Consider the following 19,358-nt stretch of genomic DNA (forward strand, 5'->3'; position numbering starts at 1 on the left):
ATCAATATTCATTGCAGCCTTCAAACTGATTTGGTTTCAGCCTTGCACACAGTTAATAAACATTCAGCAAAGTTCCACATGTCAAGATAAAAGATAATGAAGAAATGGCATTTTTTCACCTGAAAAAAAAATATTGCTATTGGATAACGTGTGAGACACAATGTTTTTATTTTAAACACTTTTTCAATATATCTGAAATATGATTGATTGATGAATTAATTTTCCCTGAGATGATGTGATCACTGGCAAAGAGGATATTCTCATCCTGTATCCAGTTTGAAGGCAGACTGCCATTGGAGTGGAGTGAGTTTTTCACCTGCTCCAAGAAACTAAGAGCAAGTATCACCCCCTCCCAAGGCAGGAACACCTCCCCGCTCCTCTGCTCATGAGCTGGAATGTGGAGCCACTTGGGTCAGTGCTCGGCATCTCTGCTACAATTGGGCCCATTGCACAGAGTGTACTGTCTGCATCTCTGCAGGCCAAACTCCTGTCTGCAACTTCGGGACCAGACTTTCTGTAAGGACAGTGGGGGACACAGAAGGAGAAAAGAGATATATGTTTTATTTCTGGGCAGTCTAGGAGATGTGGCATAAACACTGAATCATTGTCATTTTATAATTTATAGGCACAACTATAAAAATGCAGAATTTAATAGTTATAATGGTTTAATATTCCTGGAGGATATAGTCTCCATCCTTATTTAACAGGGGGGATGTCTGAACACCCACTTGAAGGTAAACACAGATTTCCTCCAAACATCCTAGAGTCTTGCACCCTGGGTGTTGGACACCTGAGCACTGGGGCTTCAACATCTTGATAAACACGGCTTAGGAAGGGAAAGGGAGATGAAAAACAAAGCTAAATCTGAACAGTGAAAGAAAAGTGTCCAAGCAAGTTTTATTCCCCTGGTGGTAACTGAGTCAGCTCTCTACTTCCGGTCTGATCCCTCATTCCACATCTCTGGGTCCAGGCTCCTGGGACTACAGACAGGGCAGAGGATTTTTTTTTTTTTTTTTTTTTTTAACCTGCTCCTCAGTCAACTGAAAGCAGTTTGAAATAGGAATCATGTCTGGTTTTGGTTTCCACGTTGTAGACAACTCTGTAAGTTTCCAGAATGAATGCTGGAGCCTAGGGATTCCTGAACATGCACAAAAGTTTACAGAACCTTGGTGATCCACTGAGCCAGACAGTCCTGCCAGCATGATAACTTGACTCAATAACCTAATTTTAGGGAGAACTTTGGACCAGGGTATAGGACTCTGTGCTCCCAGTACAGGAGCCCTGAGTGTGATCCTTGATCAGAGAACTAGATCTCACAAGCCGAAATTAAGACCCAGCACAGCTGAAAACAAAAACAAAACAGAACAACTCAGCAAACAGTTGTGCATTAAAAAAATACCCTAATTTTAGAAAAACAGGTCATTTTGACTGTTGAGAAATTCTATGTCCATTAATAGGTATCATTTGAAGAAGACTGTTTTTGTGTTCAACTGACTTGGTCATTGTCATTTAGAAAAATTTATATTTAATTGGAAGATAATTGGAAGACTATAGGTAAAAGGATGATACTAGAACCCTTCCAAACACCATACACAAAAATAAACTCAAAATGGATTAAAGACTTAAATGTAAGGTCAGAATCCATAAAACTCTTAGAGGAAAACATAGGCAGTACACTCTTTGACATACATCACAGCACGATCCTCTTTGACCCACTCCCTAGGGTATTGGAAATAAAAACAAAAATAAACAAATCAGACTTAATTAAACTAAAAGTCACAGCCATTGTTCCTGGGTAGACAGCACTGCCCTGAGAGCCTGTGTAAGGCAACCTCACAGCTGTCTGCAGCCGCAACTATTTGTGGTAAATCCCTCATGCACTGGTGCCTAGAAGCTGCCTCCATGAAGTAAGCTGGGCAATGTTAGTGCTCATTTCATCTGTTTTCCTTATCTCGGTGCTTCCTGATGTTCAAGGTCCAAAAATAGTTTTCTAGTTAGAAGATCAACTCTACTGTTATCAGTGAAAAAGAAGTCACGTATTTTATTTTTATTGTGTTATACAAATCTATCATTCCATGATAAATCAGGATAATAACCTTATCATTTGACTACACATTATTGGACACCTGCCTTAGATAAAATTTTCTCCACGGCATGTTGACAGAGTCAACATGAATATAACTACTTCAGAGAAATGACTTGGGGAGAGGAGGAAGCACTTTCCATACAGAGGGATCATGCTCTGACCCGACGGGAATCGGAGACATACGCGAGGAAGAAACCTCTGGCTATTCCATCTAGAAATTGTAACTGGGGTTTCTTGTGAAGCTAGAGGTACCTGTGCCATGCAAAACATTATGGAAGTAATAATAGAATATTTCCCTAAGCACGCTTATGTTTAGGACTCTCTTCTTAGGGTCCTGTCCCATTCTCCTGTATGTAATTCCACAAGCTGTTATCAGGAGGAAGAGGTCAGACTCGACTGTGGTGCAATTCTCACGATCACCACCAGATGGCGGGGCTTCCTTCAATGCGGTTCCTTGTGTTCAGGAGCTGGTTTCACTTGCCTACTTTGCAGCCACAATCAGAATATTGCCGCTGTGCAGAAAGGGGCTCTCAGTTTCTGAGTGAGGAGCTTCTGTAACATCCAGCTGCAGGCTAGATTTGTTAGACTGGTGTATTCCAGGGAACAAGGATCGTTTTCTTTTGCGAACATGCATTCTGCCACTCACTCAGTTTTTCTGATCATCTTAATATTCAGTAAGTAACATTTTATTTTAAATGTTAATGATTTTTCACTTATAACCATAGGTAAGTTTTATTTTTCTTCTCTGGCTGAAAACTCTCCTCCTGTTCATTTCTACTATAACAAAGTGATTCTCTTGTAGGAGGGACCAGTGGTGACTCAGTGAACCAGACAGAAGGCCCAGTGAGTGTCTCAGAGGGGGCTCTCTTGACCCTGAACTGCACTTACCAGACCACGTATTCAACTTCCTATCTTTTCTGGTATGTCCAACATCTCAACAAAGCTCCCTCAATTCCTTCTGAAGGGCTTAACAGCAGACAAGAAGGTAGAGCATGAAGGTTTTCAGGCCACTCTTGTTAAGAAGGACAGCTCCTTCCACCTGCAGAAACAGGCAGTGCAAGCATCAGACTCGGCTGTGTACTACTGTGCTCTGAGGGACACAGTGATGGAGGGCTGAAGGGGGAGCTGAGCGCAAACCCAGATGCAGATGGGGCTCCGGCTGTGGCAGACCCAGAAGGGGGTGTTGTCTCTCTTTCAGAGGTACTGTCAAAGCACTCCCAGCTCTGATACTCCGAGCCAAGGACCTTGGAATTCTTGGGTTGCCCGACAGAGGAATCTGGGGCAGGACAGTGTAAAGAGGAACCTAAGCACTTTTCTCCAGAAATGCCTGTTTTCAGCCCATCCACATGACCCCAGATGGCATAGAATCCCTTAAAGTGACATTAACACTTCAACAACAATTCAGATTATATATGCTGAAATATTTCACAATGTGTTAATGAAAATTCCAGGGTTCATTGTTGATGGAGGACTGTGTGATCTGGAAGCTAGTCTCTGGTTTTTAAAATTTAGGCCAAGATTGTGTATCCTGCTGAGCTTCACCTGCAGACACTCCATCTTCAGTGACTGGAGCTTTATTCTCTCTTTCCTTGACTTTTCCATCCCTTCTGGTTGCTCCAGAAATGCTGCTGCCTAAGTAAGTTCCAAGAGGAGAGTTTTCTGACAAGATATTCCTTCTGTCAAGGGCCCTGTGGATCAGAGCAGCCCTCTCTGTAAATATTGCAGGTGTTGTGTGTATTGTTTGTATTCAAACTGGGTGCAGGATATTCTCTTTGCTAATAACCTCATCTCAGGGAAATGAATGCCAAAGAATGTTCAAAACACCATACAGTTGCACTCATTTCACATGTTAGCAAGATTATGCTCAAAATCCTTCAAGCTATGCTTCAGCAGTACATGAACCAAGAACTCCAGATGTAGAAGCTGGGTTTAGAAAAGGCAGAGGAACCAGAGCAGATCCAATATCTGCTGGATCACAGAAAAAGCAAGGGAATTTTAAAAACAAATCTACTTCTACTTCATTAACTACGCTAAAGTCTTTGACTGTGTGGATCACAACAAACTGTGGAAAATTCTTAAAAAGATGGGGATACCCAAGAATCCTGTATGCAGGACAAGAAGCAACAGTTAGTACTGCACAGGGCACAATGGACTGGTTCAAAGTTGGGAAAGGAGTACATCAAGGCTATATATTGTCACCCTGCTTATTTAAATTATATGTGGAGTACATCAGGTGAAATGCAGGCCTGGATGACTCAAAAGCTGGAATCAAGATTGCCAGGAGAAATATCAACAGCCTCAGATATGCAGATGACACCACTCTGATGGAGAAAGTGAAAAGAAACTAAAGAACACCTTGATGCAGGTGAAAGAGGAGAGTGAAAAAGCTGGATTAAAACTCAACATTAAAAAACCTAAGATTACGGCATCCGGTCCCATCATTTTATGGCAAATAGATGGGGAAAATGTGGAAACAGTGAGAGATTTAATTTTCTTGGGCTTCAAAATCACTGCAAATGGTGACTGCAGCCATGAAATTAAAAGATGCTTGTTCCTTGGAAGAAAAGCTATGACCAACCTAGACAGCATGTTAAAAAGCAGAGACATTACTTTACCACCAAAGGTCCCTATAGTCAGAGCTATGGTTTTCCCAGTCATCATGAATGGATGTGAGAGTTGGACCATAAAGAAGGCTGAGTGCCAAAAGAATTGATGCTTTCTAGCTGTGGTGTGGGAGAAGACTCTTGAGAGTCCCTTGGACTGCAAGGAGATCAAACCAGTTCATCCTAAAGGATATCAACTGTGAATATTCATTGGAAGGACTGATGCTGAAGCTGAAGTTCCAATATTTTGGCCACCTGATGTGAAGAACCAGTTCACTAGAGAAGACCCTGATGCTGGGAAAGATTGAGGGCAAGAGGATAAGGAGGTGACAGAGGATAAGATGGTTGGATGGCATCACTGACTCAATGGACGTGAGTTTAGCAAACTCTGGGAGATAGTGAAGGACAGGGAAGGACACACACCTGCAATATTTACAGAGTGAGCTGCTCTGATCCACAGGGCCCTTCAGAAGGAATATCTTGTCTGGAAGCTCTCCTCTTGGAACTTACTTAGGCAGCAGCATTTCTGGAGCAACCAGAAGGGATGGAAAAGTCAAGAAAAGAGAGAATAAAGCTCCTGGCGTGCTGCAGTTCATGGGGTCGTAAAGAGTCAGACATGACCTAGGGACTGAACGGCAACAAAAACAGGGAAATTTAATTCATCAATCAGTCATATTTCAGACATTTGGAAAGAGTGTTTATGCACTCTTACAATATGCTATCTTGGCAGCAGAGTGAGCTTTTTCACCTGCTCAGGAAACCAGAGAAAGTATCACCCACTCCCAAAGCAGGAACGTCTCCACACTCCTCTGCTCATGAGCCACTGTGGTCCCTGCTCTGCATCTCTGATACAATCATGCCCATTGCACAGAGAGTCCCCTCACCTTTTCAGGCTGAACTCCTGTCTGCAACCTCGAGGACCAGACTTTCTGGAAGGACAGTGGTGGGCACACAAGTGGGAAGAGATGAATGTTTCACTGCCAGGCAGTCTGTGAGATGTGGCCAAAATATTGAATCATTGTCATTTCATAATTTATAGGTGTGTGTGATTTGCTAAGTTTTGTCTGACTCTTTGTGACGCTGTGGACTGTAGCCCACCAGGCTCCTCTGTCCATGGAATTTTCCAGGCAAGAATGCTGGAGTGGGTTGCTATTCCCTTCTCCTGGGGATCTTTCTCACTCAGGGATCGAACCCTCATCTCCTCAATTGGCAGGCAGATTCTTTATCACTTAGCACCTGGGAAGCTCAAATTATAGACACAGCTACTTAAATGCAGAGTTTAATAGTTATAGTAGTTTTATGGTCTTGGCAGATGTACTCACCATCGTCACTTAGGGTGGGTCTGGACACCCACCTGAAGGTGAGCACTGCCTTCCTCCCTAACATCCTAGAGTCCTGCTCACTGGATGCTGGCCACCTGTGGCCTGGGGGTTCAGCATCTTAATAAACAGGCTGAGAAATGGAGAGGGAGATGAAAGAGCAAAAATAAATCTTAACGGTGGGGAAAAAGTATTCTAGCAGGTTTCATTTCCCTGGAAATGAACTGCTTCAGTTCTCTGCTTTCAGTCTGATCCCTCATTTCAAGTACTGAGGGCCAGGCTAGTCGGAGTACAGACAGGGCATAGGATTTTTTTTTTTTTTTTTGCTTACCTGCTCCTCAATCAACTGAAAGACTTTTGAGGTAGGAAATGTGTCTCATTTTTGTTTCCACGTTGTAGACAATCCTGTAAATTTCCAGAATGAATGTTGTAGGGATTCCTGAAAATGCACAAGAGTTTAAGAGAATCTAGGTGATCTGCTGAGCCAGAGTCCTACCAGCACGATAACTTCAACTAAACATTCTGATTTTAGGGGGAGCGTTGGTTCAGTGGCTGGGACTCTGCACTCACATTGCTGGAGGTCCAGGTTCGATCCCTGGTCAGGGACTAGATCCCACAAGCCTAAACTAAGACCTGCGCAGACAAAAGAACAAAACAAGCAAAAAGAACAGCTCAGCATCAGATGTGCATTAAAAATGATCCCAGTTTTGGTAAGAACTAACAAAGTTCATTTTAACTGGGGAGAAAATCTCTGTAGGTGAAAAAGGCACATTTGAAGAAGACTGTTCTTGTGTTCAGCTGACTTAGTCACAGCCGTTGTTACTGGACTGACAACACTGAGAGCCCGTGTAAGGCACCCTCACAGCTGTCTGCAGCCACAACGTCCCCAAGCCTTGAAATGGTTTATGTCAGCAAAGAACAATGTTTTGACTTCTTACCATATTATAGTTAGACTTTGCATAAAGTAAACTCAATCCTACAGAAAAGACAAGCTATGAAATGACCCCATTAAATCTTCTGCTGGGTTCACTTCACTAGCTCAAATAATTGCACAGGGAACTAGACAAACAGGCTGACAGACACTGAGCAAACAGTTCTTTCCATTGAGATTCCTGAATCTCTAATAAATAAACAGAAGACAGATAAATACCACACACATGCCTCTGGAATGAAGAGTGTCTGGCTAATATATTCAGCATCTAAACTTGACATTCTAAAAAAAAATACTTAGTTGAATTAAAGCAAGAATGTGACAAGAGGTATAAAGATGTTTCAAGAACCAGATTACCTAAGTAAGGTCACCTGTGCCTCATGAGGCTAAAGCTGTAAGGACCATCACCCAGGATGGTCCAACTCCCCCCCACTCGCCACCCCCCCCCCCCAACCCCTGCCTTGCTCTTATTTCTCTCTCTTTCTCTCTTTTTTTGTCAACATTCCTCCCCTCTGGTACAGAGGTCCACAAGTTTTAGGTATTTCAGGATCTCTGCTCTCCTATTCTGTCTCAATCCCACAGAGAGACAGCTGCACTTTTTTTGGTAAATCCCTCATGCACTGGTGCCTAGAAACTGCCTCCATGAAGTAAGCTGGGCAATGTTAGTGCTCATCTCATCTGTTTTCCTTATCTCTGTGCTATCTGATGTTCAAGGTCCAAAAATAGTTTTGTAGTTGGAAGATCAACTCTACCGTTATCAGTGAAAAAGAAGTCATGTATTTTATTTTTATTGTGTTTTACAAATCTGTCATTCCATGATAAATCAGTATAATAACGTTATCATTTAACTACACGTTATTGGACACCTGCCTTAGATAAAATTTTCTCCACAGCATGTTGACAGAGTCAACATGAATATAACTACTTCAGAGAAATGACTTGGGGAGAGGAGGAAGCACTTTCCATACAGAGGGATCATGCTCTGACCCGACGGGAATCGGAGACATACGCGAGGAAGAAACCTCTGGCTATTCCATCTAGAAATTGTAACTGGGGTTTCTTGTGAAGCTAGAGGTACCTGTGCCATGCAAAACATTATGGAAGTAATAATAGAATATTTCCCTAAGCACGCTTATGTTTAGGACTCTCTTCTTAGGGTCCTGTCCCATTCTCCTGTATGTAATTCCACAAGCTGTTATCAGGAGGAAGAGGTCAGACTCGACTGTGGTGCAATTCTCACGATCACCACCAGATGGCGGGGCTTCCTTCAATGCGGTTCCTTGTGTTCAGGAGCTGGTTTCACTTGCCTACTTTGCAGCCACAATCAGAATATTGCCGCTGTGCAGAAAGGGGCTCTCAGTTTCTGAGTGAGGAGCTTCTGTAACATCCAGCTGCAGGCTAGATTTGTTAGACTGGTGTATTCCAGGGAACAAGGATCGTTTTCTTTTGCGAACATGCATTCTGCCACTCACTCAGTTTTTCTGATCATCTTAATATTCAGTAAGTAACATTTTATTTTAAATGTTAATGATTTTTCACTTATAACCATAGGTAAGTTTTATTTTTCTTCTGACTGAAAACTCCTCTCCTATGCATTTCTACAATAACAAAGTGATTTTCTTGTAGGAGGGACCAGTGGTGACTCAGTGAACCAGACAGAAGGCCCAGTGAGTGTCTCAGAGGGGGCTCTCATGGCCCTGAACTGCACTTACCAGACCACGTATTCAACTTCCTATCTTTTCTGGTATGTCCAACATCTCAACAAAGCTCCTCAATTCCTTCTGAAGGGCTTAACAGCAGACAAGAAGGTAGAGCATGAAGGTTTTCAGGCCACTCTTGTTAAGAAGGACAGATCCTTCCACCTGCAGAAACAGGCAGTGCAAGCATCAGACTCGGCTGTGTACTACTGTGCTCTGAGGGACACAGTGATGGAGGGCTGCAGGGGGAGCTGAGCACAAACCCAGATGCAGATGGGGCTCCAGCTGTGGGCAGACCCGGAAGGGGGTGTTGTTTCTCTCTCCAGTGTGCTATGCTAGAGGTCTTGTCAAAGTGCCTCCAGGTCTGCTCCTCAGAGCCAATTAGACCTAGGAATTCTTGGGTTGCCCTACAGAGAGGAATCTGTGGCAGGACAATTCTAAAAGGAACCTAAGAGCTTTTCTCCAGAAATGCCTGTTTTCAGCCCATCCACATGACCCCAGATGGCATAGAATCCCTTGAAGTGACATTAGCTCTTCAATGACAGTTCAGAAATATGATGAAATATTTTACAATGTGTTAATGAAAATTCCAAAGCACACTGTTAATGGATGACTGTGCAACCTGGAAGCTAGTCTCTGGTTTTTAAAATTCAGGCCAAGATTGTGTATCCTGCTGAGCTTCACCTGCAGACACTGCATCTTCAGTGACTGGAGCTTTATTCTCTCTTTCCTTGACTTTTCAATCCTTGCTGGTTGCTCCACAAATGCTGCTGCTTAAGTAAGTTCCAGGAGGAGAGCTTCCTGAAAAGATATTCCTTCTGTCAATGGTCCTGTGGATCAGAGCAGACTTCTCTGCAAATATTGCAGGTGTTGTGTGTATTGTTTATATTCAAATTGGTACAGGATATTCTCTTTGCTAATAACCTTATCTCAGGGAAATGAATGCCAAAGAATGTTCAAATTACCATACAATTGCACTCATTTTACATGTTAGCAAGATTATGCTCAAAATCCTTCAAGCTATGCTTCAGCAGTACACGAACCAAGAACTTCAGATATATTGAGTTTAGAAAAGGCAGAGGAACTAGAGATCAAATTACCAACAGCCACTGGATCACAGAAAAAAGCAAGGGAATTAAAAAATCTACTTCTGCTTCATTGACTATGCTAAATCCTTTGACAGTGTGGATCACGACAAACTGTGGAAAATTCTTAAAGAGATGGGAATACCCAAGAAACCTGTATGCAGGACAAGAAGCAACAGTTTGTACTGCACATGCAACAATGGACTGGTTCAAAGTTGGAAAATGAGTACTTCAAGACTATATATTGTCACCCTGCTTATTTAACTTATATGCAGCTGAGCTGGATGATTCACAAGCTGGAATCAAGATTGCCAGGAGAAATATCAACCTCATATGTGCAGATGATACCACTCTAACGGCAGAAAGCAAAGAGAAGCTAAAGAGCCTCTTGATGAGGGTGAAAGAGGAGAGTGAAGAAACTGGAGTAAAACTCAACATTCAAAAAACTGAGATTATGACATCTGGTCCCATCACTTTATGGCCAATAGATGGGGAAAAAGTGGAAATAATGACAGATTTTACTTTCTTGGGCTCCAAAGTCACTGCAGATGGTGACTGCATTCATAAAATTAAAAGACTCTTGATCCTTGGAAGAAAAGATATGACAAACCTAGACAGTGTATTAAAAAGCAGAGACATTTTTTACCAACAAAGGTCCCTATAGTCAGAGCTATGGTTTACCCAGTAAGCAGGTATGGATGTGAAAGTTGGACCATAAAGAAGGCTGAGCGCTGAAGAATTGATGCTTTTGAACTGTGCTTTTGGAGAAGATTCTTCAGAGTCTCTTGAACTGCAAGGTGATTAAAGCAGTCAATCCTAAAGGATATCAACCCTGAACATTCATTGAAAGGACTGATGCTGAAGCTAAAGTTCCAACATTCTGGCCACCTGATGTGAAGAACCGATTCACTGGAGAAGACCCTGATGCTGGGAATGATTGAGGGCAAGAGGATAAGGAGGTGACAGAGGATAAGATGGTTGGATGGCATCACTGACTCAATGGACAGGAGTTTAAGCAAATTCTGGGAGCTAGTGAAGGACAGGGAAGACTGACGTGCTGCAGTTCCTGGGGTGGTAAAGAGTCAGACATGGCCTAGGGACTGAACAACAGCACAAGCAGGGGAAATCTATCCATCAGTCAGTCATACTTTAGACACATGGAAGCAGTATTTATGTACTCTTATAATAGGCTATCTTGGCAGTGGAGTGGGCTTTTCACCTGCTCAGGAGACTAGGAGAAATTACCACCCACTCAGCGAGCAGGAGCATCTCCACACTCCTCTGCTCGTGAGCGGAATGCAGAGCCACCCTGGTCCCCGCTCTGTGTCCCTGCTACAGTCGTGCCCATTGACAGAGAGTCCCTCATCTTCTCAGGCTGAACTCCTGCCTGCAACTTCTGGGAGCAGACTTTCTGGAAGGACAGTGGTGGGCACAGCTGGTGGGCAGAGATGGATGTTTTACTGCTGGGCAGTCTGTGAGGTGTGGCCAGGACACTGAATCCTTGTCATTTCATAATTTACAGGCCTGTGTGTATTGTGTCTGGTGCTCAGTTGCTAAGTGGCCTCCAACTCTTTGCAATCCTGTGGACTGTAGCTGCCAGGCTCCCCTGTCTGTGGAATTTTCCAGGCAAGAATACTGGAGTGGGTTGCTATTTTCTCCTCCAGGGGATCTTCCTGACCCAGGGATGGAACTCTCATCTCCTCAATTGGCAGGCAGATTCTTTACTGCTGAGCTACTGGGGAAACCCAATTTATAGACACAACTACTCAAATGCAGAGTTTAAGGGTTATAGTAGTTCTATGGTCTTGGCAGATGTACTCACCATCGTCACTTAGGTTGGGTCTGGACACCCACCTGAAGGTGAGCACTGCCTTCCTCCCTGACATCCTAGAGGCCTGCACACTGGGGGCTGGCCGCCTGTGCCCTGGGGGTTCAGCATCTTAATAAAGAGGCCTAGAAATGGAGAGGGAGATGAAAGAACAAAAATAAATCTTAACGGTGGGGAGAAAGTATTCTAGCAGGTTTAATTTCCCTTGGGGTAACTGTATCAGTTCTTTACTTCCAGTCTGATCCCTCATTTCATGTATTGGGGTCCAGGCTAGTGCGAGTACAGACAGGGCATAGGGTTTTTTTTTTTTTTTTAATTCTTACCTGCTTCTCAATCAACTGAAAGCAATTTGAGATAGGAATTGTATCTGATTTTGGTTTCCACATTGCAGACAACCCTGTAAATTTCCAGAATGAATGCTGGAAGCTAGGGATTCCTGAAAATGCACGAGTTTAAGAGAATCCAGATGATCTGCTGAGCCAGAGAGTCCTGCCAGCATGATAACTTCAACTCAAGATTCTCATTTTAGGTGGAGGGTTGGTTTGGTGAGTAGGACTCTGCACTCACATTGCTGGAGGCCCAGGTTCGATCCCTGGTCAGGGAACTGGATCCCACAAGCCTAAGCTAAGACCTGGAGCAGACAAAAAACAAACAAATAGAACAACTCAGCAAACAGCTGTGCATTAAAAAGGTCCCAGTTTTGGTAAGAACTAACAAAATTCATTTTAACTGGTGAGAAAACCTCACTAGGTGATAAAGGCACATTTGAAGAAGACTGTTTTTGAGTTCAGCTGACTTAGTCACAGCCATTGTTACTGGATTGACAGCACTGCCCTGAGAGCCCGCCTAAGGCAACCTCACAGCTGTCTGCAGCCACAACATTCCCATGCCTTAAAATGGTTTATGTCAGCAAAGAACAATGTTTTGATTTCTTACCATATTATAGTCAGACTTTGCATAAGTAAACCCAATCCTAGAGGAAAGAACAAGCTATGAAATGACCCCGTTAAATCTTCTGCTGGGTTCACTTCACTAGCACAAATAATTGCACAGGGAACTAGACAAACAGGCTGACAGACAGTGAGCAAACAGTTCTTTCCATTGAGATTCCTGAATCACTAATAAATACACAGAAGGCAGATAAATAGCACACACATGCCTCTGGAATGAAGAGTGCCTGGCTAATATATTCAGCATCTAAACTTGACATTTAAAAAAAAAAAAACTTAGTTGAATTAAAACTCTTGCCTTAAATGTGACAAGAGTTAAGAAGATGTTTCCAGAACCAGGTTTCATAAGTAAGGTCACCCTTCCCTCATGGGGCTAAAGGTGTGAGGTGGCGGTCATCCAAGTAGGGTCCAGGCCCCAAAGGAGGCCCCTTCAGGGAGGTTTACCAAGCTCATTGGGTCTTCTCTCTTTACTTACAGGTCAGTACTCAGTCCAAGATTCACAGTGACTCCTCCCCCCACCTCTTTGCCCTCATCTCTCTTCCTCTCTCTCTTTTGCCCACGTCCCTCCTCTCTGGTACACTGGTCCACAAATTTCTAGGTTCCTCAGGATCCCCAAAATATTATTCCATCTCAGAGTGAGACAGTTGGGCCATTTTTGTTAAATCCCTCATGCACTAGTGCCTAGAAGCTGCCTCCGTGAAGAAAGCTGGGCGATGTCCTGGCTCATCTCATCTGTTTTCCTTATCTCTGTGCTACCTGATGTCCAAGATCCACAACTTGTCTCATATATTTTGTCCAGTTTTCTAGTTGGAAGGTCAACTCTACCTTTATGAGTAAAAAGGAGTAACAGCAATTTACTTTTTAATTTTACAAATATGACATTTTATGATGGATAGGGATAATGACCTGCTCATTCAACCACACATTAGATGAGATCTGCCTTAAATGATCAGGTGGCTCAGATGTGTGAAAAATCCACCTGCAATGTGGGAGATGCAGGAGACGCTGGCTCATTCCCTGTGTTGGGAAGATCCCCTGGAGGAGGGCATGGCAAGTCACTCTAGTATTCTTGCCTGGAAAATCCCATGGACAGAGGAGCCTGGCAGGCTGTAGTCTCTAGGACCACAAAGAGTCAGACACGACTGAGCGACTGAGCCCAGCACAGGGCGCAGGGATCATTCATTCACCTGATTGTTCAGCCACACATTGAGACCTGACTTAGATAATGTTTCCAACATTATGTAACATTCCAACATTCCAGCAGCATGTTGGCTGTGCCTTGGGGATGAATAGAGCTAATTCAGGTGAAGGTCTTGGGGAGAGGAGGGAGCACTTTCCATGCAGAGGGGTCCTTTTCTGACCCATGGGAATCATGCACATATGTAAAGAAGAAACCCTCTGACTATTCCTCCTAAAAATTGTTAACTGGCATTATTTGCAAAGCTAGTGATATCATACCACACAGAAAATAATGGATGTAATAATGGAACATTTCCCAAAGCAGGTTTGTGTTTAGGGCTCTCCTCTTAAGAGTCTTGTCCCATTCTCCTGTGTGTACCCCACAAACTCTCATCAGGAGGACTAGGTCAGGAGTAGGTCAGGATGAGGAGAGTGAAAAAGCTGACTTTAAACTAAGCATTCAAAAACTAAGATAATGGCATCCAGGCCCATCACTTCATGGCAAATAGATGAGGAAACAATGGGAACAGTGACAGACTTTATTTTCTAGGGCTCCAAAATCACTGCCAATGGTGACTGCAGACATGAAATTAAAAGACACTTGCTCCTTGGAAGAAAAGCTATGACCAACATAGATAGCATATTAAAAACAGAGACATTACTTTGCTGACAAAGGTCCATATAGTCAAACCTATTGTTTTTCCTGTAGTCATGTACGATGTGAGAGTTGGACCTAAAAAGAAAGCTGAGAGCCGAAGAATTGATGCTTTTGAACTATGGTGTTCAAAAGAGAACCCCTTGGCTCTTGAGAGCCCCTTGGACTGCAAGGAGATCAAACCTGTCAGTCCTAAAAGAAATCAGTTCTGAATATTCACTGGAAGGACTGATGTTGAAGTTGAAGCTCCAATACTTTGGCCACCTGATGCGAAGAGCCGACTCATTAGAAAAGACACTGATGCTGGGAAAGATTGAAGGTAGGAGGAGAAAGGGACGACAGAAGATGAGATGGTTAGATGGCATCCCCGACTCAATGGACATGGGTTTGAGCAAGCTCTGGGAGCTGGTGTTGGACAGGGAAGCCTGGCCTGCTGCTGTCCATGGGGTCACAAAGACACGACTGAGCTACTGAATGGAACTGAGGTCAGACATGACTGTGGTGTAATCTTTAAGATCACCACCAGAGGGCGGGGCTTCCTTCAAATGTGATTCCTTTTTGTATTCAGGAGCTGGTTTGACTTGCCTCCTCTGTAGCCACAAGACAGGTGACTGCTGCTGTGCAGAAAGGGGTCCCCATTTTCTGAGTGAGGAGCTTCTGTAACATCCAGCTGAAGACTACCTTTGTTAGATTTGATGTTTCTAGGGAACAAGGACTGTCGCCAGAATGTTTTCTGCCACTCACTCAGTTCTGGTCATCGTCTTAATACTTGGTAAGTAGCATTTTATCCTAAAATGATTTCTCATTTTCCTATGATAACAGGTCAGTTTTATTTTTCTTCTCTGGCTGAAAACTCTCCTCCTGTTCATTTCTACTATAACAAAGTGATTCTCTTGTAGGAGGGACCAATGGTGACTCAGTGAACCAGACAGAAGGCCCAGTGACTGTCTCAGATGGGGCTCTCATGACCCTGAACTGCACTTACCAGGCCACGTATTCAAATATCTATCTTTTCTGGTATGTCCAGCATCTCAACAAAGCTCCTCAACTCCTCCTGAAGGGCTTAACAGCAGACAAGAAGGTAGAGCATGAAGGTTTTCAGGCCACTCTTGTGAAGAGGGACAGCTCCTTCCACCTGCAGAAACGGGCAGTGCAAGCATCAGACTCGGCTGTGTACTACTGTGCTCTGAGTGACACAGTGATGGAGGGCTGCAGGGGGAGCTGAGTGCAAACCCAAGGGGAGCAGGAGGCTGATGTCAGGAAGAGGTATAGTCTCTCCTTGATCAGAGTTTAGTGTACATTTAGAGTTTTTCAGGGAAACCAATCAAACTCAGGTCTAATCCTAGAAACTCAGGGGGTTTGGAATTGCTCTACAGGATAATAGGGTGGATGTCAGTCTTAAAGAAGACCCAAGCTCCAATCCCAGAAGCACCCCTGTTCAGCCAGAAGGATTCCTCTCTTCTCTAGACGGACCTTAAAAAAAATCTATTTTTCTCACAATGTAAGATGGATATTAGATGTCACAAAATTAGTAGTTCATGTAGAGAAAAGAAATAGATGATTAAAAGCGCATCACCTGAATCATAATCATAAACCAACACAGAGGTACCAGGCAAATCACATAGCAGTCTGCGTGTGGCTGAGATATAACGCTATTGAGGTGCTGTTTGCAGTGAAAGCCTTTGGACCGGAGCTGCTGCAGCCGTGGGATGAAAAAGCGTTTGTGACTTTTGAGTGGCCATGTTTCTTTTATTACTTATTTGTTTGTTTTATTTTTGGTCCGGCTGGGTCTTTGTTACTGACCTTGGGCTCTCTCCAGTTGCAGCGGGTGGAGGTTGCTCGTCATTGCGGTGCAGGGGCTTCTCACCGCGGCGGCTCCTCTTGGTGCAGAGCGCGGGCTCCCGCTGCACGGGCTTCAGTAGCGGCGCCGCACGGGCTCAGTAGCGGCGGCACGCAGCCTGTAGGGCTGCATTTCTGATGTAAGGAAATAAGGATGCTTGGTCTGGTGAGCTTGTACTCATTTTGGCTATAGGGTGGACATTTAAAAGCAAGATTATTTTAGCACACTTTATTGATTCCTGTTAGACACATACAGCTGGACAAATTTTGTCCACCAGGAAGCTTGCTGTGATTGCATTAAACAGACAAGGAACTTTATCCAGTGTAAATTTCCACAGAAACCCATGCCTTAGAGTGTAGGAAGAAAAGTTACGACGATTAAGAGTAAACAGTTTTATCTTCCTGTATGAAAGAAAAACTTGCGAGCTTATTTCACTGTAGATTTGGGCTGCAGATCTCTCCTCCCCCAAAAAGAGCTATACAAAAATGGATGCCTATTTGTTCTCAGAGGTCACTATAATCATAATAAATTGTTTTTGTCACAAAATGTATGTCTATCCTAGATGCGTTGACTGAATATGCATGCAGCCCTGATGTAACTGTTGTTAATTTAATTACAGCATGGCAACCCACTCCAATATTCTTGCCTGGAGAATCCCATGGACAGAGGAGCCTGGTGGGCTACAGTCCATCGAGACACAAAGAGTCAGCTATGACCAAGTCTAAATAGGCAGCTTACAATCACCAACCACATCAACAAGCCATGACATGACGCAGGCAAACTGGTATCAGCCAGTTACATCTCCTGTTCTGATGCAAAAGCGTCTCACAGTTCAGTCACTGTGCCTGTGCCCTCAGGCACGGGTCGGGCATCTACTCAGAGGAAGAACTTCCCACATGGGGCTCCCTGGCCTGCTCAGAGCTCTCATAGCTTCTGTCTGCCTTGGTAAGGCTGGTAAGGATGACCGCCAGCAGACTCAGCTCTGCTCAGCTCCCGTGTGAGAGGTAGGGCAGGTGATTATTGTCTGTTGGGGTTTAGGAGAGTTGGTTAACTGGCAGAGGGATTAGAACTCTTAATCCTCTGTTTGTTCCTTGAAGCCCTCTGAGTTCCACCAGGAGAATCAGCCTCTTCCTCTCTGTCTCTCTCTCTCTCTCTCCATATATATATATATATATATATTTTTTTTTTTTTCTTTCTTCTCTCTAGGATCCATCATGGCCCAGAAAGTAACTCAAAACCAACCAGAAATTACTGTGCTGGAGAAGGAGGATATAACCTTGAACTGTGCATATGAAGCTAATAGTTATAATTATTTATTCTGGTACAAGCAACAACCAAGTGGGGAAATGATTTTCCTTATTCATCAGGAGTCTTTCAATGAGTTGAATACAACAAAAGGTCAGTATTTTTTGAACTTCAAGAAAGCAACGAGTTCCATCAGCCTCACCATCACAGACTTACAGCTCGAGGACTCAGCGGTGTATTTCTGTGCTCTGAGAGACCATAATGATGCCGGTGCCTGAGGGAGCCCCACAGAAACCTCAGATGTCAACATGTGGAGTCCCCCAGCTATGAACACCTTCGTGAGATTCTCAGTAAGGACAGGAACAGGGGTTAGAAGTGAAAACCTCACTGTAAGGAAAATGCTATCTCTTTGGCTCAGAGAGCATATCTCAAAGTGTCATTCATCAAAAATACCTTTATCTTCAATTCTTTATCTTGCAGAAGATCGTTTGCCAAATTAAAAAAAAAAAACTTAAATGGTGATTTCATTGAAGCATGAAATTTGGCTTTAAAAAATTCAATAGTATTTGACTAAATCTGCATCTGAGTTGTTAGAGTTGTAGGTTCACTGCACAAATATTTATGCATTGCTAAGTCTGGCCATCACTGTGGATCTGAAATATCTCTGAAAGGACACTTCTTGGAGCCTCCCTGTGCCCTGCCTCACCTGTGCCGTGAATGACTTGGAATGATGTGCATAGAGTAACTGTTACACAAATCTTCACCCCAAGGGGAAATGAAACCCTGCAGTTTGCTCAGAACTAACCTCATCACCTGGTCACATTCTTTATATGTGATTACAGAGTTATGTACATTTAAGGTAGAAAATAGAATATGCAAAGAAGGAATGCTAAAAACAAAATAACTCACCAATTTTACTAGTCACAAAGAACTCTATTAGAGATTCATACCTTATAGGATATTTCTATTCTGAGTTTTTACCTGACAGTATATTGTGAAATAATTATTTCACAACAATATTTGCAGGCCAACATCACACATTCTAATGGTGATATTCCAATGTGTGATTTTATCATACTTTTGGGCTAATTCCATTTTACTAGCTTTTTAGGTTGTTTTACTGACTGTAGTAAACAATACTGGAATAAACACAAAAGCATTTTGTGTTTTTCTTGATGACTCCTAGGAGTTTAATAGGAGTTTACCATTAAATCTTTCTGATGTGGCTCCCTGCTCATTTCTGTGACCCTGGAGTATAGAGCATTTTCACTCTGCAATTACTAAACAGTCATATTTTCCTTGTTTCACAAAATTCTTTTATAGGAAGGCTTTGCTTTATACTTTAGTCCCAGTTAACTCCAGATGGCTTCAATTTTGGATGATTCCGCACCACATGTGTGCAGAGTAGCTGCCATATAACATCTAAAAGAGTTAAGTCTCTGCACTATTCTTGGTGACATCAGGTGGGAATTAACCTAGTAGATTTGCTTTCATCTGGAATTCCAAAAGGGAAGATACTACTCTTCCTTGTGTAAGGATTTTCTGTCCCTATTGTACAAATAACAAGGATCCCAATAAAGAGCAACTTTCCAGAAAAGAAAGTATAAGCGTGTGTGTGTGCATGGCACGCAAGTGTGTGAAGGAGAGGGAGAGATGAGAGAGACAACAGACTTACATAGCCAAGTCATCAAGTAATTAGTTAAAAGAGTTAAATTTGTAAAAAATATTGGAAAGAAGGAAGTAAAGTCACCTAGAGACCAACTTTTAATGAAGAAAATAGATGTAAGCAGTTTCAAGGAATAAATCAAACATGTGAAAGAAGAAAAATGTATCCTAGAATTGACTCTTTGCAATCCCATGGACTGTAGCCCACCAGGCTCCTCTGTCCATGGGATTTCCCAGTAAGAATGCTGGAGTGGGTTGCCATTTCCTTCTCCAGG

General features: G+C 43.1%; 1 long non-coding RNA gene and 1 gene segment (V, D, J or C); both read left to right on the top strand.

Annotated features, from left to right (window-relative positions):
- The window catches only part of LOC122443259, a 54,133-nt gene that overhangs the window by 15,960 nt on the left and 18,815 nt on the right, over nucleotides 1–19,358 (top strand).
- On the top strand, nucleotides 8,313–18,653 carry LOC122443273. The gene is made up of 4 exons (XR_006269958.1): nucleotides 8,313–8,439; nucleotides 8,566–8,683; nucleotides 15,233–15,350; nucleotides 17,380–18,653. It is a non-coding gene; the product is annotated as an uncharacterized LOC122443273 (long non-coding RNA).

This window comes from Cervus canadensis, chromosome 6 (assembly GCF_019320065.1).
Source record: "Cervus canadensis isolate Bull #8, Minnesota chromosome 6, ASM1932006v1, whole genome shotgun sequence".
Taxonomy (NCBI): domain Eukaryota; kingdom Metazoa; phylum Chordata; class Mammalia; order Artiodactyla; family Cervidae; genus Cervus; species Cervus canadensis.